Genomic DNA, 26,510 nt, shown 5'->3' with positions numbered 1-26,510 from the left:
GTCATCAGAAGGGAGGGCCCAGGGCTGGGGGCAGCGCCCTGCAGGCCCACGTGTCAGGGGGCCACCAGGCCCTGTCACGGTTCCCAGCCACTCGGGCTTTCTTCATGCCCTGCTGCATAGCTCCCAGCCACTGCCTCAAAGAGCCCTGCTTTCCTAGCTAGTTCTTAGGCTTTTCCTTTTTTAAAGAATGTGTCTCAGAGTGTATGAATCTGTCACTTGGCCTCTTCTAATGCATGTTTTTTGCTTGAAATTTGTCTTTAAGGGTGTTAGGTCAAGTGCTTTTGAATACCAGCTTACAAAATGGCAGGAAAATGCTCTGCTTGCAAAGTCCCATTTCCATGAGCAGAGGTGCTCTGAAGAGCATGATGCTGTAACCCATTGGTCTAATAACACTGTTTTCCTCTGTCAGAGGGCTAAGGAGAGGGTTGGGGTGGGAAAATAACACTGCCCAAGGTAAAGCTCCTACCCCAACACACATGCTTGGCCTGACAGAGAGGATAACAGGGGATGGGGTCACGGACAACCGATACCCTTCAGTAAGATGAAGCTGTTCACCTGGCTGTGCTGTCACAGCTGATGTCACTAAGGACACCCTTTATTTTCCCACCAGCAGCTGCAAGCTCAGGATTTTCCTTGTGTGCCTGGGTTGTAAGGACTTTTTGCTGTGACAGAGAGGGGCACCTCTGAAGGTATCCTGTGGCGGTAGAAGGCTTGTTTCTGAAGTGAGTAATTTCTGATATTTTTTGTTAGAAAAAAAATATGTTTTTTATCTTGTTTTTCCTCCCTTCAGTGAGTCTGGTTATCTTCCCTCTTTCTTTACAGCCTTTTTTTTTTTTCTTCTCTTCTTCCTACTCCTTCCTCTGTACTGGATATTTTCTCTAATAGTTATTTTACATGTTCTATAGTATAGTAACTAGGTTTATTAGATTGAGCAGGGATTAAGGTGTTAGAGAACAACAGTCTTAGAGCTTTATCTCTCAGTATTCAGAGTGAAAGCCTTAGCTGATTATTTCAGAAATGTACCTCCTTGGTAAGAGAGTCTCCTTTGTTTTCCTCTCACCCATGGGTAAATTGCAAGTTTCTTGTCTGCTGCTTTCTAAAATTGAAAAATCTGAAGCTTATTTAGAGTATATGCCACAATAGGCACTGCAAGCAGTCAGGCCATCCAATAAAGCAGTCTACATGCAGAGATCCTATACTAACTTTCAAGGGTGCAACTTAAATTGTAAGAAATGTAATAGGAGTGGCTCATAAAATACCCATTAAGAGTCATGCCTGATACTTGCTTAAAATTTCATATGATTATGGAATTCCATTTGCAGATGTTGAAGATGCATTAATTATGATGGCTTTCTGAAGCAAGGCTACAGCAAGTACTACACAGCTTCAGAAACTTCCCATGACAATCTGCATCCTAATAATTCACACCACTTTACTTAGGCAGTTATTTGCAGAACAACAGCATTCTTCAAGCCATTTAAATCCTTTAATTCATACTCATTGCAGATCCATAGCAAGCTGGTAAAAATGATGGCAATTACTTCTCAAGCGATGTTTACAGTTATAGCTACTGCTAATGTTAAACACTGCAGTTACTTTCCAGCAAAATGCTTCTAGAAACATCATTGGTACCGTGTAAAATAAGAAGGTTTTATTGTAAGTATCTTTTTTTGCCGGGACTTCGTAAGAGTATGCACAGAGACCTTAAGTGAAGTGCTTGGTTACTTGAAAAATGTGTCATTGTCCCCCCCCAGCACAGCTGTGGAAGTAAGGATAATTGTGAGCCTCCTTTGTTTCAGAGGTGGCACTTCTCCTTAAAATGAAGGTGTACTTTCTAACTTAGCAATATTCAAACTATTGTGTTTATGTCTCTGGATGCTTTCCGAGAGGAAGAGTTCACCTCTCAGTGCACTGAGACAAATTATAGGTGGGCAGGCAGCAGCAGAACAACCAATCATGAAACTTTGATTTTACTCCTTTCTGGTAAGCTTGTGGCTTTTTTGTTCTTCACTGTTGTTCATAAGCACTGTTACAGTGGGATTTATGTAGGAATGAAGACATGAGAAGGGCTGATGGTTCAGGAGGCTCTTGCTGTTCCACAGCAAAGGAACAGTGGAGGACACCAACGCCTGAGGGAAGTGCAGGCCTTGCCTCACTGCATGACAGGCCTCAGGAGACCTGTGGGATGGGCATTAATAAGAACTTAAAAAGTAAACTCCCTACAGTATTCAGATGGAGATAAGCCAGTTAGATCCAGGTCAGTATGGGAGTGTTGCTTGGAAAACAAAGTGGGGGAAGTCTATTCTGAAAATAGGATTTTGTTTCCCTTCTTGGCAATTATCTGCCAGGGAAAACGTTGGCTACGAATAAAAACTTTGTGCAGTGTAATTACATGAAAACAAAAATGGAGGGGGGTTTGCAAAAAGAGCTGTGATGTGTCTGTCAGAACAGCTGGGCACCGAACATGTAGCTCCTCACTAATCGGCCTGACAAGTGGCTGGGGCTAGGTGTGGTGGATTAAGTAGGTTGACTACTCCATTTTAAATGTGGTGCTCTCCAGTAAAGCTGCTTGCTTCGTAAGGAACCAAAGTACCTAGAAAAGACTTGTGAGGTTTGAGAGCTTTTAGCTGTCCTATTGTGTTTTTTTTTTTTTTTTTTGTTTGTTTGTTTTTTTTTTTTTTCAGAAATCAGACTGGAGAAAGGTAAAGGGGGGTTTAACTTCAGGGGTTAACTTAGTGAAAACTTAAAACTTTTTAGAAGTAGTCTCCTACTGCCTGGGATGGTGGATAACCATACTGATTCTTCAGTCAGCTTTGGTATCACAGGTGTGCAAGTGTCTGTTTTGCTCCAGTCCCTCTTGCTTGTAATGATCTCTTCTGACTATTTCTCTTTTCATCCAGAAAATTCTCTGATACAGTAGACTTGAAGTGGGGGGTTGAGGGTAGAAGGAATAAAGTATCTCTCCAGCAGCTAATATAACACCCTACTACTATATAAAATCTCCAGTTGACCTTCTCAGAGTTTCTTCTGCCTTGTGCTGTAGTTCTTTTTCTATCGTGCTTGATAGTTTGCTGCTATTCTTCTAAAAATAGTGTTACTATTCTAGACTGTGACTTACACCAGGAATAACAAAAATGAGTTATTTGACACTCTTTTGTTTAAGGAAAAAAAAAAAAGTGGTTATGGTGTTGGCTAAATCCCCAGGAAGTGTGGAGAGCCTGAAGTTGGTCCTGCTCACCAGAAGGCTGTGCTGTGTGGAGGTGTCTCAACAGAGGTGGCAGGAGCTTTGCAGGGACGTTCCCGGGTGATGCCAGGGCATGGGGACTTGCCTGCTGACTGTGAAGGCACTTGTTTGACCTTCAACAATGGGAACACTTTTTTTCTTGAGACACTACTATTCAGGGAGCTGGTGTTGTAGCAGTAATACATGTATGCTAAGGGAAAATTTTATGGCAAACTGCATTTTATGGATGTCAGTTGTCCTGCTTACAACAGCAGTGTAAAGAACGTGAAGTTGATGAAGAGCATAACAACTGACTAAGGTGGATGGGAACAGACTGGTTTAGGTGCCAGACAAGCACTACACCTATTGAGAAATGAGGGGAAGGAAAATCTTGCCTCTGTTTGATCTGTGCTTGCTTAGTGCTTTTTGGAAAGCACTGCAGAGAATAAGTGCTTTTTGGTTGCTGCTTTTTAAGTCTGTATTTTACCATTGGGTGTAACAGATTCTCAACTAAACCTCCACAGGGTATGCCTTGCTTTGGGAGGTTTCTCTGTTTGAATTGAAGAGCGTTTATGGATTTATTAGTGGTAACTTCCTCTGCATCTCTGGCTAGTCTACATTTACAGTAACTGTTTTATTTCAAATCAAATGAACCTTTTATTCCTATCTAGTTAATTGAGCCAATATAGATTAAGTTCTCTAACACAGCTCTTCCCCTCTATGAATTTGATGAATTAGAAAGCTATCGCTAATTATTATTACTATACTATTAATTTCTTTCTCAAGAAGTTACTATTTTTACGTGGCTACAAAAGCCTGCAGTAATTACAACTTGAGGCCATGTGGTTTAGTGCTCTACTGCTGAAATCTACTTCTATTACTAACGTCTTCCAAATACTGGGAAGGAATAACAGTGTAGAAAGGGAATTTCAATAAGTGCCATCAGGACAATAGGTGAGAATACCCTAATGCAGCAGTATTTTTAACCTATATAACACCAAGGTAATTGCATGGCTATTGAAGAAGAAGAAAGGGTATGTTATAGGTTTCTTTTGATGCTAAAGATGATAAGCCATTTATTTTATCTGGCTGATGAAAGAAAAATTAGATGACGAATGACTTAGTGCAATTTTGAAGTCAGTGAGACTGCCCGGAGTCCAAAATTCACAAAGTCAAAGGCTTTTTCTTACTCCTATTAGAATGATAAGATGTTGAATTGCTATTGTGTGTAAGAAGCAGTGTTAGTGAAGGATGAGAATAGGCAAGTATTTCAGTGAGCATAGTCTAATAACTTCGGTGGATAAAAGTGTCTACCTCATGCCACATGAGTGGGGGAAGTAGAAATCCCCTTCTCAGTTCTTCTGATCTGGGAAAGAAGGTGCCATACCTGAAGCATTTTTTTCATGAAAGATTATGGCATGAAGCCAAACAGAACTTCATGATTTATGGGTTAAATATCACTTTAATCAAGGAGATGCCTTAAGTAGCCAGTTTAATCATTGTCATCAACTTCATCAGAGTGATTGAAATCATCATTACTTCAGCAACTGATTATCGAGAGCTGGATGTGGTCTTTCCTCTAATGCTGAAACTACTCATTAGAAAAGTGTCAGAGGTCTTTGACAGTACCTGTGCATAATCTGCCCTGGCACTTTTGCCAAGTTCTGCTGGAGTGTTTGGACTTTTTCTTACATCGAACTTTGCTTGGTGCAGTTCAAATTAATTGCTATTTTGTATTATGAGTACCTATCTATTTATGTATAGAAATTCTCATAAAAGTGTATGAATCTGATTTCTTCTCAGGTTTTGTAACTGGTGGCAAAAAATATTGTTATCTAAGCACAGAATACATTTATTTCACTTGTCTCCAGGACAAGTCTTGAGCTGTAGTGGAGTTGGGAGTAAAAGGAAGTGGAAGATCAGGCAACGTGCTCTTCTTGTGTTTCTCTGAGTACAGGGTCTCATTCCCACTTGTAGATTAAAAAAAAAGTTTTGAGTAAAGTTTGAAATCTTACCCAAGAAGATGAAATTTTTTGTTGAAATTACCTGATTATGATTTGGGGAATGGCTGCTTAACTGAAGTGCTTCTGGCAGAGGCAGCAAAGCACAGAACCCAAAAGTGGCAAAGCTGAAAAACCTGTGTGCTTTCAGGAATGCAAAGATGCTGATTAAAGCTTGGCAACTACACATCCTAGATTTAAAATGGATTTAAAAGAAGAGAATGAAATTCATGATTGAGAACGAAACTAAGATTAAATCTAAACAAAGCAAAATCCCAAAGCAATATATGCCTGAGTGGACAGGCTGATGATGGTTTGTGGTCAGGCAGCAAAAAGATGTGCCATGAGATCAACAAAATGATGGTCATTTTGGAAGTTGTGTGTGAAGTTCCCCATCTGGTATAAGAAGATAAACTGATCAACATCATTCATGAGGAGCATACTGGGTTATTTGAGGCAGATAACTGAAAGCTTCCTATTTTTTCCCCTAAGTAACTTGGAAGGGACCATCAGACACAAATGAGAGCAGAGTTTTAAGGTTTGAGAGGCATAAAAATGGGTTTGAGGTTACTAATGGGTTACTAAGATAACTATAAACTATACAGCAAGTTAGTTTTAAAATATGATGAATCCATACAGCCAGGGATGTTGGGGAGCTGGGGTTTCTGTAGAATGGAAGATACACAATTATGCCTCGTTAGGTGAAAAGGCTTCTTTTGCTCTGGCTTGATTTATTTTTTTTTAAATATATGAAAAGTTCTGGGACTCCTGTTTTGTTTAACTGTAGGGTACCAGCAAAGAACTGATTGGAGATGTGGGTACTGGAAGACAGATGGAAAACAAAGTCTGTTGAATCATCCGGGTTTTGCTTTGGGTTCTTGATAGGGGTTAGCTGTTCTGCCAAGAAAAATAAAACCCAAACAAAAATTGTCGTAAAATTTGTAAGCATGGAGGAAAATCAAGCAGGACTTAGCTGTCTGGGAGAGAGGTTTGAAGATCGGTAATTCAAGCATGGTAACTTCTGGCACAAGCGATAAGCCTCGCTGTCTTCAGATGGAGACTAGGGAAAGGAAGCCAAGGATGCCTTTGTCATTTTGTAGTAACCACCATGGGAAAGGCAATTGCTCCAGGCAGGAGCCTGCCCAGAGAAGAAGCAAATACAGCTAATGAGAAGGGCCCCTAGCAATGCAGAAATAGTTACACAGAGGGACCAGGGTTTTTAATTTGGTTTCAGAACGTATGGAGAAACATGAGTTTGAAACTAAAGAAAACATTTAATCATTTTTATAGTTTGAAAACTGAATTTAATGTGTTGGACTGAGGAAGAAGTGACACAGAGGAATTGACAAATGTGAGAGAAGCAAGGATAAAGGATTTAGAAGGGTTCCTGGACTAGGGAACAAGAAATGTCTCCCCGCTTTACTTAACATATTGGAAACCACATTTTGTTGTCTTGAAATACATGAGAGACTGCTTGGGACTTTAAGTGACATGTACTGATTTAACAGCCTTAATCTCTTCTCATTTGGGGGTAGGAATACTTATATCAATCCTGCTTTGCAATGGATGCCTGCAATGTGCTTTCTAAGGTTTATGGTGCAAGCTCTTCTCCTTGCCCTTCTTTATCCCTGCAAGATTACCCTGTAATGCTCCCCCTGCCCCATCCCTGCAAAGAGGGGGAAAAACAAAAAAACACAAAACCCCCAAGGCTGTGTTGCAACGCCTGTTAGCACCCCTGTGAGGCTGTGCTGTGTGTACCTTGTGCTCTGGTCCCAGGGTGACCCTGCTGCTACTGCAGCTGCTTCTGTGGCAGCCAGCAGCGCTGCTCTTGCAGTACGCCACTGTGAATCAGGTTTCTTACTGCTTGTGTGTAAGAGCTTGAACCAAGCTTCCATTTCATTCTTTGGGCAGATGATCTTCAGCGTAAGTGTTTCTGCTCTAGCTGCTCTTTAAAAATGCATGCTGAAATCTTATTTTTATTACTCTGTATTAGCAACTGCTTTTCTTTTAGACCTTACCTTTGCTTCTTACACAACAGCTGGGCTTCCTGACAGACACCCCCTTCCTTCCCGCTGTGATGTAGTTGCCTGTGCTGCTTAGAAGGAGTATTTGGTACAGTTACAAGGCCTTTTATGATAGTACTGTTGTTCTGAGAGTGTTCTGGAGTGGCTGTATGCCTGGTGGTTGCTGCAGCCAGGCAGCAGCACCTGGAGAGAGGAGGAACAAGCTGCAGCATTGCCATGCTGAGGAGCTGCGGCCAGGCTTGGCAGACACAGCAGTGATGGGCTGCCCTGAAGATGTGGCTGGTCTGGTAGCCTAAGGCACAGAGCCCAAGCTACTGCCTCTGTGCAGGAGGACAATCAAACCTTCTACAAGCAGCAAACCACCATGGCAGCAGCCTGGGAGTGTCAGAAGTGGCAATGAAACATCTGACTGCTGCTGGTGGCATGTCAGCAGTAAATAATTCTGTGTGTGTTCTGATGGTCGCTGCCAGCTCTGGCAGCGTGAACTCCGCTACCACCCATGGCGGTGGCTGTGTCGCCCAAGGCTTGACACAGTGGTGGTCATCCTAGATGATGTGGATGGGTACCCATGTACTCAATGTGTGTACATTGCTAAAACAGGGACAACAAGGGATTTTACTGTAGGTCCAAGAGGTTCACAGCTCTTAATTCTCTTACAATTACTAATATTACAATATGTTCCCAAATTAGTGGTCATGGACAGAATTGAGCAAGACAAATACAGGACAGGTCAGCTCACTTTTAAGTATGATATATGGCTTTCTGAGCAGACAGTGTGTGGGTACAAAAGATACTACTGTACTTGTTCATATTTTCACAACACATTTCCTTCTAGACATCTTATTACTATTATCTGTTTTAGTTGATCTAATTTTGTGGTCAAAATGAGCCAGATGGAAAGGGATGTGCTATTCCCTCGCATGTTCTAAACTGCATCAGCCCAGTGTTAGTGTCAGCACAAATAGCTGAAGCTGGAATCATAAACACTTGCTGTATCTAACACAAATGATACAGCTCAGCCTGTTAATGGGGTGGGCACGTATTAACCTCCCACCAACGTGGCAGAGTTTCAGAAAGTTCATGCATATGCTGCCTTGCTGACACTTTAAAATTAAGAGTATATACTTCTCTAGGTTGCTGCAGAAAGAAATGGTGCATTTTTAAAAATACTGTAGATGTTGATGACTGAAATGTGCATAAGAAAAGATACTGTTTATATAAATACTATAAGATTTATTTCCCCCATCCCAAAATTGGGAGTCCTGAAGACACATGAACAACCTTACAAACATTAAATTGATTTAATTAAGCAACTGCTAAGATACAAAAGGCTAGGAAATGATCTGATTTTGGTCACTTCTTGTAGCATCATTTGTACTAAGTGGTTCCATCTTAGATTTGTAAATATCTTTTAAATAAATTATAATTTTCTCTAAGGAAAGACAAGTCTATCCAGGAGTTTCAGAAAACAGGTCATCATAGAGGGGCATCAAGAGCCGTAGTAACAACTCTTCTGTCACTTTGAATGGGTATTAAACTTTTCTTTAAAGCTTGTGTAATTTCCCTGGGCAGCCTCTTCCATTCGTTTCAAATTCTAATCCTGTACTGCAACCAAAGAAAATTACTTCATATGGTTTCTTCCCTGTTAGCATGCAGAGTAGATCACTCTTTCCTGCTTTGCCTGCAGCTCTGTGAGTGTTTGAAGACTTCTCCAAGTCTAATCTCTGCCCCTTGGTCTGGGATGCCTCCATCTCCCCAGAGGTGATGCTCTGGAGCTGTCTTGTAGCTCCTTTTGGTCAAGGAAGACTACACATGGTGATAGTCTTTGTGTATCTTAAGAGCATATTGCCATGGATACTCAACAAAACTTATTACAAACTACTCTATGTGGAATTCATATTTTCAACTAATGTCTCCTGTGGGAGTTCCAGTTCAGAAATGGGAGTTTATCCCATTTGTAATGTGGTCGTTGCTGGTCAGCTTGTTCATGCTAATCAATTTGTTAGATATTTAAAATGTCTAAGGGTTTTCATAATCTTAGTATGATAAAATGAAGTTATGAGAAACAATTTTTTGTCTCAGGTTATTTAATGCGTGGTATAGGTTGAAGATCTAGTAAATGTTTTAAAAAAAAAAAAAAGTCTTTCTAGCTAAAGTAGCATTAGGGAAAATCAGGAACAGCAGCCATGAAAGACTTACAGTTGACTTCAGAATATTCTAAACAGGCTTATGGTTCACCAGTGATGTGTTATATATTTGAGATGTTACTCAGTACATATACGTACTTCCCTACTGGCAATTGGAAAGAATGACTGCTCATATTGTGACCACACCAGGAATGGATATGAAAATGCTAGCCTCCTTTGCCTCAGTAGGAAATCAATGAGTCGTGCTGAAAATCTTATGTCCAGCTAACGATCAAAACAACGAAGGTAGTGTGCCCCACTCACACAAACTCTGCTGGAAAACAGACAAGGTTTGGGTTACGTATCCCAGCTGACACTGAAGTTTTCAATTTTCCCTGCAGTAGTTAATAGAAAGTTAGCAGGTGCTAGTGGATTGTTCGAGGCTTTCAAATATCAGCTTTTGGTCTCCACACAGAGCTGAGCACTTGTACAGCCTCAAATAGTTTGAGGTTTTTCAAAGCATGAGCATATCATAGTGCCAGGGATGTTTTTATGCCATTCAAACGCATTAAATTTCTTATCAGATATATACTTCTTTTGCTTCCCATTTTTATGCAGTTTGGCTATATTGGTCTCTACTGATTTCCTCTGAACACTTGCAGTAACTAAAAACTGATGAAGATGTTACTTCTCCCAAAAATACAAACCAGTGCTAGCTTTGCAGAATATATGGACTTTTCATAGGACTGCGAGGAGACATCATGCAGTGAAATACTGCAGCTCAGGTGTAGAAGCAAACAAGTTATGTCTCGGACTGCAGGGGAGGTTTTCAGACAGAGTGATGAAGTTACTAAAACTGCCAGAGATCTACAGCTTTGGTTTGCACAGCTGAAGTTCCTCCCACCCCCACCTCTCCTTTTAGGAAGCTCTCTATCCAGAGGGTAGTGGTTAGAGCCTGCTGGGAAAATTGCACAAGAGGAGCTTGGATACCAAGAGAAGTAAAATCATGGGGGAGAAAAAGTGACATGGGGAAAAAGAAAAGAGTAAATATCCATGCAAAAGTTTATACGCAGAGGAAATAGTCCGTCTTCTACAATAGCGAACTCACTTCAGCAGTTTGGCAGATGATAGTCACTATTTTTCTAAGAGAATGTAGTAGGGAAGGGGTATTAGGAGTGGTAGTACTGTTAAATTCTTAATTAAACCTTACTGCATTCTATTTCACTTTCAAATTTTCATCTGTTTAAGGGTGATTTGCAATTCAGACTTACTATTCATGCTTAAATTGTCATTTATGCATATAATTTCTATGGTTGCTAACAGAAATTGAACCTGGAGACTTCATGGCATTACTTTTAAGAAAGCCCTGGTAAAACGGTGTGTGTACTTTATTGTTTTTCTTTTTTTTTTTATGATCTCAAATGCTGTTGACTGGGGTCAGAATTCAGGCTGGAAAATCAGGAGCATTAGATGAAATTTTAGAGCCAAGCTCTTTGGTGATTACAGTGCTGTCAAGATACATGTATCTTGGTCAGTGTTTTTCCTCTGGAGTGTTAGCTGAAGAAAACAAAGGAAGGGGTGAATGTACGGCTAGCTATGCTTTTAAAAAGTAGTTTTCTACATACCTGTGCATAGTTGTTTAGAGTCACTAATTAAACAGATATGTGAGAACTAGAGTAAATTGAAGCACAGTTTATTTCACTTCTATTTAGCTGTTGGTCATCACCTTTCTAAATATGAGTCTGCCTTTTGTCCTCAGCACTGAGATAAAATCTACTGAATTTTCTTGGGGGGGGAGGGGGGAGGACACGGTAGCGAATAGGAAATAAAATCTATGATTGCTAATTTTTGACATTCTAGTATTTAATACTGGCAGGCTGCCACATGAAAACAATCTATAGGTTGAAGGGCTGATCTGCAGTTCTGAGAAGCTTGTTAATTATCTTGCCAGCCCACCGCTAGAATTCGCGCTTGACTGTAGCTTTCTGGTGCGACTGTTTTCCTGTACCAATTCTTAACTGGCTTTTGCAAATCTATTACACCTGGAAGTACCTGGAAAGGTTTGATGCAACGTGCTCTAACACTGCTACAATTAGCCCAGTGTGTCCAGTTAAGCTGGAGTATATAGAGCAAAACATTTTAGCTATGAATGGTAAGGTGGGTGGGAAATTGGTTGGACTGTTGAGCTTGAAGGGCCATGATCAGTGGCAGAAATTATTATAGAAGTGGAAAAACAACTTTGATTTTGCTGGCTCAAAAGAATGACCTGTATCACTCCAAGCGAGAGAATTGCTGTCAGTAGTGTAAGGCAAATAACAGATGAACTGTCTGAGCCTAGCCAGCCCGCGGTGGGGTGCCTGCACTGCCACTAGCTGTTGGTGAAAAGCAGAGTTAAAAACGGTATTCTGAGAGAAGCTACTGAAGACAGCTGAAGGTATTTTGTAATAGATAGAAGCAAAGTATGGGGAACATCATATTTAAACTCTTATTTGCAACTGGATTAGCATAGTCTGAATAATCTGTATCTAGGCCTAAAGCAGATGTACAAGAAAGGATGAATTGAAATAATACACAGGTGGCCTCTTAGGCAAAGCTAGTTTCATTTTATTTTTTTTCTGGCTAATTCAGAGCTGTAGACTCCAGTGTGCCTCCCTCTCCTTTAGTAAGTTCTTACAAAAAATGTATGTTGCAGTATACTCTACAGAATGAAATGTAGAGGCAGCCAGACAGACCTGCTCAGTCAGTTCTGCATTGCTTTCTAATCACTGCACAAAGTAACACTTATAGGGAAAAACATCATTTTAAGGATTAAAGAACTTGTTCTTCAGAGCTTTCTCCTCTGCGCTTTCTCGGGACACGTGGGATGGTGTTACTGTCCTACATCCTAATGCACTTCCCCAACAAGGTTTTCTGCTAAGCCATTATAAATATTTTGCAGAGCACTTGACTTCACTGTCTCTTCTTTCCGCTGCATATGTTTGTTGTATGGTTTCCATACAAATATGAGAAAGTATTAATAGGATTCTTCCTTTTTAAATTATGTCTCGCTTTGAAGACCAATATTGTCTTTCAAACACTACAGTGACAAAAACACTGCTACTGGAGTTCCTGGCTAAATGTGGCCAGCTGAGTTGGGGTGAAAGAGTAAGGTGAGAATTTGGGGTTCTGCCTGCACATCATGCCTTTGGAAGCAAACAATTTGGTGGAGTGAGAGCTCACAGTTTAACGAGTTGTCTTAAGGTGGCATAGATATATCTAGCCTCCCTGGCTGAACACAGCTAACCCTAGTGCCTTATGAATCTCTGAATCAGCATTGTGCACCAGAGAGTGGTGATAAACTTCCCCATTGATTTGCATACCGATAATACGCAATTTGCCTTGCCAGCTGTCCTAGTGCAACTGGACTTCAATATACAGAATGATGTTTATTATGTTTACTTTAATGGCTTGCTTTAAAAAAAAAAAAATAGTGCCTCTCAGGGCTGATATTTTTGTCTTTTTTGTGAAAACAATGTTCGGTATACATCAACTAAATGGAGAGGAAAAAATCATCTGGGGAAACCTTGTCAGACTCTGGCTAGAGGCCAATTTCAAACATTTTATGATTGCAAATTTGTTGGAGAGAATCAAAGAAACGGGAGGCAGAACATCCAGAAGCATAATAAATTAACCTATCTGAAATTCCATCAGGAGTGTCTGTACAGCAGGGGAAACAAAAAGACCAAGTTGGCTTTCCCTTAAAGCTTTTCTAGAGCATATCTTTCATGATGGGTAGCTGCAACTTCAGTACATTTGCTATGATCTTAAAAGATTCAGGACTTTGAAGGAGGAGAAGATTTTGCAAAATAAAACTAAGATCAGGGTACTACTTGCACCCTGTTGTCAGAAAATGCTCCACTGGGACACAAATTAAAGCACGCCTTGGTGTGAGTGGTGACAACGCTAGCATTTGAAAGCAGGGAAGAAAAACGACGTTTGTTCTCTATGTAAAAAGAAAAAAAAAGTGCCCCTGACAGAAGAAATGCAGAGTCCTTCCTCTCACAGCAAGCTGTGTGTCTGCACAGCAAATGCTGGGCTTAAAACACTTGCATGCATTTATAGGGAGAGGCTCTTAGATTATATATGTACGTATGCAAGAAAAAGGGATAGCTTGGTAAAAGCTCCCTTTTTTTCTCCCTTCTTGTAGCAAATGTGTTTAGCAATAGGCTGATTTTAACTTCTAAAGGAATTTCTGTCAAACAAAGCTATCAGGGAATATTACAAGTGAGCAGGTATCAAAGCTGTGTTTGTAGAAATTGGGCTTCAGAGTACTTGAGGAGGGAAGATGTTTAGTTGAGTTTCTTTACATGTCATTTCATGTTTCTTTTCTTTATGAATCTTCCAGCTGTGGTACTTGCTGTCTGTTTAAAAACAAGAGTACTCCAGCAGTTTCTTTTCTAAAGAAGTCTATGGCAGCTGCATTGTATTTATTTTGTTTGCTTTTGTCTCTGGTTGAAAAGAAAGGCAGGAAAGTGAAACAAAGCACAAATGAATGTCTGTCAAACTGAAAACCTCTTAACATAATAAACTTTATTGACTAGATAATTCTCTTTGATACCCTTGCTTTTCATATTTGTAACTGTTCTCGTTTAAGACTTGTTACCTAAATATGAGGAAATTTTGTCTTGATATTGTTAAACTGAAAGAAGCATTACATTTGTGGTGACAATTGGTTTTGAAAGCATGTCAAAAATATTTTGAATGCAGTTAGAAAGCAAATGCATTTCTTTCAAGTGTCTGTAGACTTTAATTTCATGAATATTCAGGATAAGGCTGGGATGGTATCAAGAAATGTGTGTTGATTTTCTTTTTGCGTGGCATGTATATCATGTTGAAGGTAGCCTTTCTGTTTGTGGCTCTTTGGTGTTACCTGTGGATCAAGTATTGACACCATTGCAGAGAGGAATGTATCCTTGCTTACACGTAAACCATGACAATGATAACCTGAGCATTATTTCAAGTACAGGGAGGAGATATGAAATAAATCCATTGCATCTCATTAGGCTGCTCAGTAGCTCACAATTCAAACATGCACACACTAAAGAGAATGAAATGTCATTGCTTGAATTCAAGAGGAGTGATCCACTGAATTCAAATTAATGAGGAACCCTGAAGAGCTTTCAGCTGTCCTCACAGGTGGTCACTGTTCCTAATGATAAGTCAAGTGTACAGGTAGGTTGGCGGAGTGTGAGCAGAGAAGTGGAGTGCATTTGCAGGAGAAGGGGTGTTAATTGACAAGGGTACTTAATATACTGCATGGAGATGTTCTGGCTGTGGCTCCAAAACATCTCCATTGTTGTCAGTGGAGTGCTGTTCAGATGATTTCAGAGAAGCCACATAGCATTTACTTTAAGGCTGGAAGCTATGCAAGCAGGAGCTATGAGCTATTTGCGTTACTCTTTTATATGAAATTCCCAGTGGAACAGCAAGTCATGCTGTGTCATACCTTACTGAGGTCTCCTAGGCATCTGCAGTGATGCCAGTAGGGTCTGGGCAGGGTTGTGAGTGCAGAGGAAGGGGATGGACCTCCTCAGCACAGCAGCGTCCTGGAAGCACTCCATTACCAAAGCAGAGACCAGAACATTTCTCCACTAATAACTTTATACTGAATTAATGTAAGACTTGCACAGAGAAGCTAAAAAGCTATTGTTGTATACAATAGCTTATGAGTTCTTTCCCTTTGGAGGGGGGGGGGGGAAATAAATCGATGACCCTAGATGTCTGCATGCATCACCTTGCATGGGCATCAAATCCTGTTCTACTCTAAAATTTAAGTGAGACTTGCTGAGGTTCAAAGCTGCAGCGGGATGACTCATTCCTCCAAGCAGAAATACCACTGTGCATTTTGTGGTGTCAGTACAGTGATGTAGTTGAAGAGGATACATGACAGAGCAGGAGGCAGGATCTATTGCTCACACTTCAAGATGTAAATCAGTCAGAGATAACTTCAGGTAAGAAAGAAACCTCTTCTCTGTGTATTTAATGCCTAGCTATAAATTTATGAGGACTCTAACTCTCTCTCATACAGCAATACTGTCTAATGTGTTTTTCCTATCTACAAGTAGGCATTTATCAGTTTCCTCTGCCCACAGTATGCACATTCACCATCTTCATCACAGGTGAGGACTTCCCTGTCCAAAGTTTTTTTTGCAAGCAGGTTCATTTTAAAGGTTTCCAGAGGATGACAAAGCTGTGAAAACACCTCTACTATATGGCACCCCAGGCTGCCATGTAGCAGTGTTTTTTGGAATCCAAAGTTTTTTCTTAAGAAAAACAAAATGTGTTTTTGTCTCCTTACAGGCCGTTATAGTTAATATGATGAGGATTAATTTATAGTTAGAGCTGAGTTCAGGTCACTTCACTTCCTATGTAGTGCAACTGCTTAAAAAAAAAAAAACCTGCTTATTTTCTACGCTTTGAAGGAACGTTGTTCTGGAGGCCATGTAAACTATATGCAAAAGCTTGTGCGCTTCTTGAAAGGATCTGCTGTTTTAAGAGGGTGAGAAACTCTAGAAACCTCTAATTATAGCAGTGCAAATTACCAGTGCTTTTATATGGTACTGTACTTAAATATATTTTGTATTGGTTCACTTTCAAGGCAAGATAACAACCTCATGGGAAAGTGGGCTTTTACATCAATTAATTTACAATTGATATGGCTCCACTGCAGCTTTGATAAAGAATTCACCCCTCCTGCTTTCAGGTACTCAGTAAAACCTGCCCTAGTAGGCAGAGGAAAGGCCAAATATTAGTCATTTTTAATGCCCTGCTGTTGTTCCTGCAGGTAGCTTGTAAGGAGAATACAAAGGCGATTTAATTTCAGTGTCTTGTAACAACTTTATAATAAGCTATCTGCTTCTGCAATAATTTAGTGTTTTAATTCTATTACCATGTTCAGATATAAAAATCTTGCTGGCTTATTTCCCTTCACATATTTAGTTCTGTTTAGTTCACGTATTTAGTTCTGCCAGGGCTGAAGGAACAGGGCAGGAGAGGCACAGAAGTAATTACTGAACTAAAACCCACTGTCTGGCCTGAACTGTGTCCAGAGGTGAGGAACTGGTGCAGCCACTATTTCTGAGCTCCCGTGCAAGACATGGAGTTAGACTCAAAACCAAGGCAAGGTTGACTAAAACTCAGGGGTGAGGGTGATGTTTTCCTTTTTTTTTTTTTTTTTTTTTTTTTTCCTGTAGGATTGGTCTTAACTGTGCTGAAACAGAAATAGGTTCTCTGGGAAAAGCATCGAGTTTCACAAATTCATATCCCTCAATCACCGAGGCGCCTGATGTTCACCATAAGCACTAGGTTTGGAGCTTGGAATATTTGAGGCATGATTGAAGTCTACTGATGCATACAAAGCATCAGGAAATGCAGACCAAAGTGTGTTAAATATTAGGTACCACACATGGTACAAAAACTAACTTCCTACCATTTGTGGAAATTCCTACAGCACAAAGAGAAACAGTGATGTGAGCTCTAGGTGCAGGCTCTGGGAATGGGCTTTACATTTCTGCAGCTGTAGCTTGGTAAGATGCAGCACTGTGGTTCAGGTCCCCCAGGGTGTGATAGGAGCAGGATGGCACTGTACTAAGGATTAATGTACTGTTTATTTTTTTCAACATAAGATTATCTTGTGGACATCCCGGTGCTTCTCCCAGTTTATCTGTGGATAGAGCTGACAATTGTACAGTCTGGAGTGACGTGGTTTCTCCTGAAATGCTTCATCCCTTCTGGGATACAGCAGGAATTCAGAAAGCTGCAGAACTCTCCTGCTGTATATCCACAATCCATAAACTGTGAATTCATGGTGGGGTGCTTGCTCACAGCGTAGTAGAGCTGCAAGAAGAAAGTTAGTAATGAAAGAATGTGCTACTTAGTTCACAAGTACGGTAGATTTAAACAACAGCAAAAACTAAGAAAGGATTTGGCTCTGACTGTAGGATTTACTGAGTAATATATCTGTTACTCTCCAAATGCCTCGTACCTGTCTTAAGTTATCTTTGTCCACCTGCTTCTTGCATGTGTAACTCAAACATTCAGGAAAAAAAAAGGCAAATTATAATGAATTGGCAAGCCCTGGCAGCACACTGTTTCTTTGGCTAATGTAGGTATCTTCTAAAAGTGTAAAGATGAGGGGGATGAGGTCGAAGAAAATCTGTGGAGCTATTCAGTATGTGTTACTGAAGTTGGGAAAGTCTCTGACTGACCACGCAAGATGTTTCCTTTGGAAACTTCTTTTGAAGAAATTCAAAGATGGCATTAAAGATCGCTTATTTGTAACTGTAGTTAGGGAATTGTGTTCTCTCCAGTAAAAATATCCAAAACCTGCTCAACTCTTTAGTTGATGGAACTTGTGTATGCAAAGCATTTGCTCATGTGGTTGAGTGGCTTGCCTGTGCTGGAGATGGCCCAAGCGCACTGGAGCTCAGGAGTTGTTCCCTGTGTGTCAGTGGTTTCCCCTCCAAGAGCACAGGCCCTTCCAACCGGACCAGGTTTTGTTTGTGGATGGACTGGGGAGCGCAAAGGTGCAAGTGCTACCAGATGAGAGCTGCTGAAAATTGTGGTAAGAAGCTTAAGGAAGAAAAGATAATGAGATTAGGGTGTTTGAAGTCAGGCCTCTTCTCTGAAGCTCTGTGAGAGACAGGGCTCAGAAGTGAACATCGAGCAGGGGAGAGCTGTAAGAGCTCCTTCTCCTTCAGGCCTCGGGTTCAGCAGCTCTTCCACTGCCTTCTGCACAGCCTGGGCAGGGCTGGGCTGGGCCCTGCCTGGCATTGCCTGTGCCCAGCCTCAGGCTGCCAAAGGCTGGCATGATCTGAGGGGGAATCCAGCACAGCCAGTCAAAAGATCCCTACCAACAGTAGGGAGCACTTAATTAGCAGTGTAATCGGTCTACTGCTCTGGTTTGGGTCCGTTTTGTTATGGTCGGTCCTTGTTCAATTCCTGTTGACTATGGGCCTTAGTAGCACTGTGAGCACTAACGTAGGAGGCCATAATAAACCTGGGGCTCCAGGGTGTACATTTTGTTGACAGAGGAAACAATAAATGCCTATTTTCTTTCCAAGTTACTCATGTGGGCTTGGAGCTGTTGGAGAGATCATGGGTGGGACAGGAAGGGCCCTGCTCCACATGAGGGCAGAGCTGGGATGGCTGGAGGGAGGAGACAGACAGGCCGCAGCTCTGTCACCGGGCCCTGCTGCCTGTTCCCTAATTCCTCCTGAGTGTGCAGCCTGGCTGCCTTCTCCCCTCTGACATAAGCTGTTGTTTATCAAGCTTTGGAGCTTTCTTTTCAGATTTATTGCTGTTTGGTCCCTGAGTGTGGGGGTATTGCAGAGGAGCCTGCTGCCTCAGCACAGCTCTGTCACCACAGGCTGGTCTGGTAGCAAAGCTCAGCAGTGGGAGGCCAAGGGTCACTATATTAGAGCCAAATATAATAAAATATTTTGTTGGTAGGCTATCATGATTTCCATATAAATAGAGAGAACTGCGTTAGGCTGGGTATATTTTGGGCATGTAAAATATTATTGGTCAAGTTACTTGTATGCAATAGTGTGTTTTGATTTAGCTATTTAACACATGGAATTCTCGCTACACTAATGTTGGAACAAATTATTTTTGTTGTAATTAATGACTGTCAATAATACTTGTATGGGTCCCTGGATTTACATACTGACAAACTAGGTCTTTAGACCCTGAATTCATAACACATCAGATTTTTAAAATGTCCTCTATTGCAAGCTAATATGAATCTGCTTTAAGGTATAAAGGTTCCATAACTTTTCGAATGTATCCTTGGATTGGCCCACAGTTACACATTCTGCCACTAAAATGATCTCTAACACAAGTGATTTTTGTTTGTGAGAACATGCTGTCTGAGCCTGCTTTTTCTGTTTCAATTCCTGAACTCCCTTTGTTCCTGGTGATCGCATAGACACCATCCAGGCTGTAGTTCTGGCAAGCTTTATCATAAAGATGATAAACTTCTGGTTTTCTTTTAAAAATTCTTACATTTGGTCATGTGTTATTCATGAGTATGGAGTGACGTCCTAGAAGATGGCATATTTACCATCTTACCGTGTTCTTATTTCTTATAAATGAGAAAGGAGTGTAGATCACTGGTTGCTGTGCACAGACAAATGAACTACAACTCAAATGGAAAACTCATGAGCTGTTGTGACTGCTCCTTCACAAGAGCACAGCTGGGATGGCAGGAGGTACTCAGGCCTCCACTGACCCAATCAGAGGATGTGCCAGGCCATGCACAGCACATGCTATGGGCAGTGCTCCTGTTGCAGCTGTGTATACTTACATTTGTACTGAGAAAACAACTGGTGATAACATGCAAGGAATGCACAGGAAGGCGTGCTTGTCAAGATGTGTGTTATCTAGTGTGTAAAGCAGCACCTTTCCCAGCTGACCATGCTGGGAGGACAGGGCTGCCAAGGCAGTGTTTAGCCCTGAATGATTTCCCACTAATGGTTCTTATCTCATATTAGCGTCTTTCATTATCCTGGAAGTGTTTCTCCTCTGTATCAGAAGCAGCTGACTTTCCATAGATAGCTCTGATGTGGGTAATGCATCTGCAGATGGGAGGTGCCCATGCTCTGAATGTCAAGCAATCATTCCCCCTCGAGTAGGAATAAAAGATGAAGCTTCATTGTGATGCTGTTCTGTGTGCTTGTCCCTATGTAGAAAAGCTGTCAAGGCAAGATTTATTGCTAGTGGGAAGTTTGCAGAAAATAAGCAAATCTCACCCTGCCCTCTGTTTCCAGAGCATAAAGACTTCCAGGATATGTTCGCTTTAGGAATATCAGCAAACAGTTCCCAAAATGAAATATGCTCCCAAGGCTTCAGAGCTGCAGAATTGAGCTTGCTGCCAGCTTCCCTGCTTCTCAAACTTACTTTTAATTTCATCAGTCCTGGTTCAGTTTATAGTTTTCTATAGTCCAAAAGTCATATACATAGCATACCACTTTTTCTTATTGCTGAAATTCTTTCCCTATTACTTTTTCCCAAGAAGACACTGCTGCTGTCATGACTGCTAAACACACAGAATAGCCGTAGATTTCAAATATGACTCCCGGTGTGTTAACGCACTGATACAGTAAGCCTAAAAGTGAAGGAAAGAAAGATGACAGTTTTAATAGTGTTTTTCAAATCATTTGAAGTTAAATCAAGCAACACACAATTATAAATATGTTAAAACTGATTTTAATCAGAAAGCTACCTGCAACAAGGGAATCCAAACTTTATTATCAAACTTTTGCCATCACCTGTTCTGCTTCCTTCTGCCCAACTCTTTGTTACTGAATTTGTAGTAGTTGGGATATCTATAACGATTTAACAACCTTGATGGTTTCTAATTTAAACTGAAATTCAGCTTGTGCTATAGGGATATGGTTTTTCTCTTGTGAGACTCACAAAAAGTTTTTTTTTTTTAAGAATATGAAAGTGCTTCATTTTCTTGTAAAGAACATAAAGGGGATACAGAATGGTGAAAAGGACGCACTGAATTCCCAGTGCAAGTCCTGCTAGCATTAGCACCTGCCTTTATCACAGTATTACTGTCACAGACAATGAGAACCTGCCTCTAAGCAGTGAAGGGAGTTTTTGTTAGTTTTCAGAGTATGGATTCTTTTATTGGGGAAAAAAAAAAAATCTGCACATGTAAAAATATCATAGTGTGCCTAGTCCTCTGCTCATTACCTGCATATGATTTTTGTAGCTGCCAGCCACTTGTCTGCTGGATTTTTTTTCCTAGGGATGTTTCAATGGCTCTTTTCATTTGCAGTGTGTCACTGGACAAAACTTAGATTCAGTGGCTTCTTTCATCATTTCCAATTCCATAAGGCCCACTAGAAATGTATGTGAGAATCATTAGAGGGATCATCTAGGTCTATTCAGACAGAAGGATAAATCACACCAGGTCTCTTCCAGTTTTCAGCTCTATCAGCATCCTTCCCTTGGCTCCTTGTTAAGGGAGATAGGCAGACCTGGTATGCTTGGCACCGTTCTACTGCTCTGGTTCATCTTTCCTAATGTCATCTTGAATCGTGGCTTGTCTTGCAAATAATAGAATTGCTTATATGAAAGAGTATATTTTCACGTGAATGGACCTACGTTTGGACTGCTCAAAAATGGTTCTGTGGCATTTTACACACTTTGCTCTTTGGTCTGAAGTTCAGGATGTTCCATTTCTAAATCTGATTTCCAGCTAAAATATAAATGCTTCTTGTTGCTAACCTTGAAAGCTTATATGCTTTTAAAGATGTGAATGATTAATGCTTCCGCTCTGCTTGACTATGAACCATTATATGATGCCCTGATTTTTCTTGCTAAATCTCTGGCTGTAGCAAATAAGGTGTTTGAGTGAGAGGGTAGGAGAAAGGATAGAACATGACCTTATTAGTTGCCTTTCTGATGGAATAATATTCCTGCAAGGACACTTTTCTGTTTGCATTTATTCCTACCTTTCAAACTTTGGCGAAGTACAGACCTATCACCTGCAGGCTTCTGTAAGGAAAAGCAAACAAAAACAGTGAGTGATGCAACAGAGCAAGCTGTCAAGATGTAGGTTTCAATACAATCCTAAAGTAGCTTCAGTATTTCTTCTCAAATTGGATAAAACAGTTTGGGTTTATCCAAAAATTAGATAATGCACTGGGAAACACATTTGTTCTCTTCTGGTGTCCAGTAACATTTAAAGAACTCCTGAGCCTCTGTGGTCTCCTCCTCCATGGTGCAGGGAGGTTCCTACCATAGAGAATCCTGTGGAATTCCACAATCCTGTGCAGCCCTGGCACTTACTCTCTTCCAGCCATTTTCAGGGCATTTGGTAATGTAATGCTTTAATGTAAACAGACAACTTCTCTTGTAAGTATCTGTGGTAGACTTCACAGAGTAACAGAGGTCATAAAGGACTGCAGTGAAGCCTACCAACAGGTATCTCACTGCTGCATTTTCTTTTCAACATACTGTGATCTTGTATAGCTGCTCATTGCCGCAGTCATGACATGGCATATGACCAGCTGTCAGTAATTGGAAACTTCTCTTCATAAAATATGATGAAATGCAAAAAGTTGATACTAACCTTGTACCTTGTTTCTTACTTCCTATACCTTATCTTGCAAGTGTTTTACATCCAGATGGACTGTCTTTTTTTTAGTAGTGTTTTCCCCTCTCATTAGAGTTCAGTTCATTATGATTTTACAGAACACTGCATGAGAAATATAATTGCTTTAGGTATGTTTAAAAGTCATTTATGCACTTAGAGTAAAATGTTTTATGAACAGTCTAGGTAATAAATTATTGATTGTTTAATCAAAATTTTTTTGTTCAGTTACTAACTGATAAATCATTGTTCCTTCAATAACAGACATTCTGAAAATGCGTTGTTAAAGATAACTGGCCGTTCAGACATTTTTCTTTTCCTAATGAACTGAGAACAGTGTTTTCAGTCACGTTCATCTATTTCCAGTTTGTATGTTTTCTCTCCACTTCCCATCGTTTTTGTGGACTAAACCTAGTAGGGTACCTACCTTTACTCAAAAATATTTCATGAGTGGAGTCATTGCTTTTTTTAGGGTATGTCTGTTTTGAAACCACAGATACTGGTCAGATACTGACCACCAGATATTTTGTTTTAAGCTGTTATGTGGTGCTTAGCATATGTTTCTCTTATTGAACTTATTGAGTTCCTATGTCACTTTCTTGACGTGCAAACCCATGTTGCTTATTTCAGCTAAATGGAAGGGATTACATTTCCTCAGACTTACATTTTGTTCAGCTGCATGAAGATTCAAAATTTGGCAGTTGTCTTCCTTCTTGATTCAGACTTTTTTTTCTTGAAGTCTGAAATGTCAATTTACTTCACATGAACTCCTAAAAACCTGGCCAAGCAGCTGGATTTGAAACTGTTGAGCTTGTTTTGTGTCAATGGAAAGTCTGAGAAGAGCTTGCACGCTTCTAATGCTACTTCGGGGACTAATTGCACAGAGTAATTAATGAACCCTACTCCCTCACAGTAGTTGTTTTATAAATAATTCCCTGATCTAAAAGGTGATCATACATACGCTTCTTTAAACAACTCTGCAGAGCAAATAATTTTCTAAAAGTCTCTATTTGTCACATGCACCAGAAAGCAGAAGCTGTGGGCTGGTGTCCAGCAGCTGAGGAGCAGCATCCCCCAGGAGAGGCGGGCTGGCCCCATGCACCATCCCATGGAGCACTGCTGTCTTGTCTATGGACTGTGTTTTGAATGCAATTTGTTGGGGTGAAGGGGATCTCCTCCATTTTAAAGCACTAATTGTGGAGCGACAAGCTATTGCAGAGCTCTGATGCTCAGCAAACCTTCAATCTGCAGGTTCACTCTGCATGAAAGGGGGAAGCTGGGTTTCCAAAGGAAGGTGACAGAGCTAAAGAGATGTGTGTGTGGCTCCATTAAGAACCCATGCCTCAGGCTTTTTTTTTCCTGTGTCAGAAATTCAAAAGAATCAGCAATCTGTCGGCTGTAAAGGGAACTATGTAGGTAACTGTACAGATGTGGGGGAATGAGAATTTAAAACAGGCAATGTCCACTGGTTGTGTAAATGATAGAGTACGGATTGTGTTTTGCTAAATATATTAGCAAGATAGATGAAGCAGGCTTGACAGTGTTGTTAAAACCAACAATGAAGCAGTTGTACGGTGCAATCAATATCTTCTCTTGCTGCAGTTCCCTATGTCAGCTGAGGAAAATGTTTTAATAGAAATTCAGTACCTCTCTGAGGTAGAGGAGGTATTTTGTATTTCTTACGGTAACAAATGTAGTTTTCTCTTCGAAAGTATGTGTCAGGCAAATTTTTGTTTCTCTGTAGGAAATAGAAAGCCGTTTGTAATAATGGGAAGACCAGAGGGGTGGTAGGGCAGTTGCAAGTGAATTGAACACTAAGTGCAGCAGATTCCCTGGGGCAGGCAGGTGCCTTGGGGTGGCTGCCTGCAGGCTGTGTAAGTGTGCGTGTGTGTGAGCAGCCTGAAATGGGAGTGGGTTGTGTGGGATAAGTGAAATATGGTGTTATAACCTGCCCACGATGATTCATAATGTATCTACCTCTGACTACAGAGGGCAGAACTATTCTTGATTATAATTCTGAAAGCTAGGACATCTTGTAGGTGAATGTATTCTGGCAAGCTGCATTTCAATATAGAGATGGAAGGCAGGACTTTTGATGGCCCTAACCAGTGGTACCCACCTGAGGTCTGTGGCAGGGCTTTAGTTGAGAAGAGTGCAAGGTTCGGTGTGGATTCTGTGTTTGCATTTTAAACGGGTTAAAAATCATCTTGTTGTAAAGCAGTGATGGTAGCTCACCACTGCCCTCCTGGAGATGCTAGGACACAAATAGCTTAGCTTTGGGTGTTGTCATCAGAGATATTTGATAGCTTGGGGGTTATTCATCACTCAACCACTTTTGAAGGCCATCAGCTTCATTTCGTGGCATTTTTATTTGGTTTTGAGTGATGTGGTTTCTTGAATCAACAGTGGCATTGCTGACCTATGAAGGGCTTCCCAATAAAATTTCTTCCTGTTAAAAGTAAGATGGCAGAAGGGCTAATGGCCTTCCTTTAAATTTTGACAATTACCAGTAGTTGCCCTTCATTTTGTATCAGTCAGAAGTGGCTTAGGATGCAACCTCGGTTGTGGCCATGATCTAATCACAGAACAAGACCCTCTCCCCAGCCCCAAACTTAATATGGTTTTATTTAACCTCTGACTTTTGCATTTACTTTCACTTCAAAACACTTTTCCAAAGTAATCTGATAGGCTTAATTAATTAATGAAAGCTTAGAGCTGCTCATACTTCTCATGTCTGCATGCCCTTGCTTGCAGACAGAGTTTTGTTTTTACCACGCCAGACAGCACTGCCCGTCAGCTCCTCACATCGGGCAGGCAATCCTGTCTCCAGAGAGCTCAGCGGGAGAAGTTGAGGCTTTTGCTTGAAGCTGCATTGATCCAACAGTGCCAAGCACAGGAGAGAAATGATGGCAAATTCCTTCCCCAGACAGAACAATGCCATTTACTACAAGATGTGATCTTCAGAAATCAATCAATTTTATACTTTTCAGTAAATTCATGCTGCTCCAAATTAAATTGGAAAAGCTGACTGGCATGAAAGTAATTCTTCTAAGTAAATTTCTGCCTGGATCCCTGCGATAATATCAATGTAGATTTCATGAATATGTTTCATTAAAAGGATTTTCATTAGGAACGAGTGTCAAAATTTGCTAATATGTCAGACTCTGAGGACACCCTTAATTGCATGTGCAGCATTTGTAGATCTATCCTTTTTTCCTCTCTCTCTGCCTCTATTAATAAGCATTTCTAAACTGCCTCTTAGTGTAATAGTCTGGCACACTTTACAAATTACAAAAACAATTTTGTTTTCTTTATGTTTGTTCAGTCCCTTAATCTTCTTTTTCATTACTTCTAAGCATATTATCCTTCTGCTTTTTATAATAAGGAAGTGGTGAAGATGAAAGTCTAGTCACAGATGGTATCTAGATTTTTGGACCACAGCCATGGGATCTGCTGTGGTTTTGTTGTGCCACACAGCATCTTTTGAGCATTTTTACCTGTTTTTTTCATCCCAAATGCTGGTGGTCACCTGGCTGCCCCATGGTCTTAGAAAACCAAACCTGAGCTGTCACATTGGCTACTATGCCATATTGTAACTCGTCTTCAAACAAACATGCTCCAAGAAGTGTACATGTCTAGATCCCCATGTTGGAAGGACTCCCAGATTTTGTAGAAGGCAACATCCCTGCAAGGGATCAGGGACTTTGAAAGTTGTTGGTGGATAAACCTATTTAAGAGGAGGATTACACTGATGTTTAGTAGCTGCTGCAAACATGGGTGACAGAAATTGTTTTGCCTTGAGTCTCTTCCTGGGTTGTGTTAGACTCTGTATGCTGGTGGGTTACAGCCACTCTGACTAAAAGGAAGGGCCTCTGAGGCAGCAAGAGAAATGAAAATGTCATATTGTGGAGGTTGTTTTGGTGATGAAGAGAACTCTGAGAGAACCTGACCTGGGGTTAATGAGTGTATTTCTTGCCTTCAGGCTACTGC

At 40.7% G+C, this 26,510-nt stretch overlaps 1 long non-coding RNA gene across 1 annotated transcript in view; it reads left to right on the top strand.

Annotated features, from left to right (window-relative positions):
• The first annotated feature begins 639 nt into the window (after window positions 1-639).
• LOC137859210 (uncharacterized) overlaps window positions 640-26,510 on the top strand; it is a 205,230-nt gene continuing 179,359 nt past the window's right edge. Inside the window, exon 1 of the long non-coding RNA XR_011098193.1 lies at window positions 640-722. This is a non-coding gene — a long non-coding RNA (uncharacterized lncRNA). The remainder of the gene's footprint in view (window positions 723-26,510) is intronic.

Source organism: Anas acuta, chromosome 7 (genome assembly GCF_963932015.1).
Source record: "Anas acuta chromosome 7, bAnaAcu1.1, whole genome shotgun sequence".
Lineage (NCBI taxonomy): Eukaryota > Metazoa > Chordata > Aves > Anseriformes > Anatidae > Anas > Anas acuta.
This window is presented reverse-complemented; position numbering and strand designations above follow the sequence as displayed.